The sequence below is a fragment of the Myotis brandtii genome, unplaced genomic scaffold, assembly GCF_000412655.1.
Source record: "Myotis brandtii unplaced genomic scaffold, ASM41265v1 scaffold708, whole genome shotgun sequence".
NCBI lineage: Eukaryota > Metazoa > Chordata > Mammalia > Chiroptera > Vespertilionidae > Myotis > Myotis brandtii.
In genome coordinates, this window is record NW_005370777.1 from 1,850,608 (window position 1) to 1,852,358 (window position 1,751).

Genomic DNA, 1,751 nt, shown 5'->3' on the forward strand with positions numbered 1-1,751 from the left:
CTTCTGTTCCTCTGCCTCGACCTCAACCAAGGAACAACCCAACTTCTTCCTTTCGCTCTTTTCCTGTAACTCGTTTTAACTTTGCGCCAGGATCGCGCCCCGATCGCTCAACTGCAGTTGAGGGGGAGGTTTGGGACGAGTCAGCCATTTCTTAAGAGAGAACAGATTCGGCCAAACTTTTTTTTATGCAGTGCCTGCTACACTTCAGAAGCTCGACCGTTTCCATAAACACGTTATCCCAACTTCTTCCTTTCGCTCTTTTCCTGTAACTCGTTTTAACTTTGCGCCAGGATCGCGCCCCGATCGCTCAACTGCAGTTGAGGGGGAGGTTTGGGACGAGTCAGCCATTTCTTAAGAGAGAACAGATTCGGCCAAACTTTTTTTTATGCAGTGCCTGCTACACTTCAGAAGCTCGACCGTTTCCATAAACACGTTATTCCAGTCCGCTATGCATGCGTCCGGGACAGATTCGCCCCGCCCTGTAAATGCCTGATGGCCACGTGTGCAACCTTGAAAGAATTCATTAGGATCTCAAAGCAACAAACGTTAATGATTATATCAAAGTTGGGAGGATTTCTCATATTCTGATCCGTGTGCATGCATGCGTTCATGTGACTGTGAAGTCGGTTCCTAAGCTGCAGATCGAATTTGGGTACTGGGAAGCTACAAACGTTTGTCGTAGCCCTTGTGACAAGACACACTTTACATTAGACTTTCCCTCCATTTTTTCATTGATTTTTAAGGTATTTAGAAGATAGTTATTCGTCTTCGAAAGTGATCAAATTCTGGAAGGGGCCCTGGGCATCCTCTAGTCTAGAACATCTTTCACGCTAGTGAGTTTGGAATTGTGCTTTAGTGGTGACTCATCCTAAGTTGAACTTAATAAAAGATTTGTCACAATGATGTGAAATGTTGATTATTAAATGGTCTCTTGATATATTGTCATTTTACTAATGTTATTTTTGTTTATGGAATATTTTATTTTGGTCTTAAAGGAATAAATGTACTGAATTTACTGTTTTGAAAACTGCTCTTATATCTTAAAATGCATGGCCTTCTTTAGGTAAGTAAACCCTTTTTGTATTGGGAAGGTTATTCAGTGATAGAATTTAGTTTGCTCAAAGATATACATTGCTTTTCTCTGGAACCTGATCAACTGGTTTTACTTACTGAATTTATCTGAAGATACATATTCATGGGAGCTAAATTATACCACAAATTGTTCACTTTCAAAAATTTAGTTCCTGTCCTGGGGAAAAACACTAATAGTAATCTGTTGGCATAAGAAATGTCCAAAACTAGAGAATTTTTATTAATAGTTTATTTGAGCCAGAACTGGTGACAGTTGCTGGGAAGCAAGATCTAAAAATGCCCCAGAGAGTAACAGTTTTTCAGTTTCTTTTATGCCTTTGAAATTAAGGAAAAACTTAAGGAAAAGTATATAAAAGTGGGAAAAAGCAAGATGGGGATTTGATTATAGGATAGTTAACAAGATTAATTCTCCTGAGGGTGGTTATTTATTTCAAAGGTGTACTAACTTAGATAACAGGAACAATGGACAGGGCTTGCCTAAGGCAAAGGCAAACCTTTACTAAAAAAGTTATATGCCTGGGATGTGACTACCCACCATGACCTGCCCAGTTAGGAATATATGATCAAACTAGAGGCCCGGTGCACAAAAATTTGTGCACTCGGAGCGGGGAGGGGATCCCTCAGCCCATCCTGTGCCCTCTCGCAGTCTGGGACCCCTC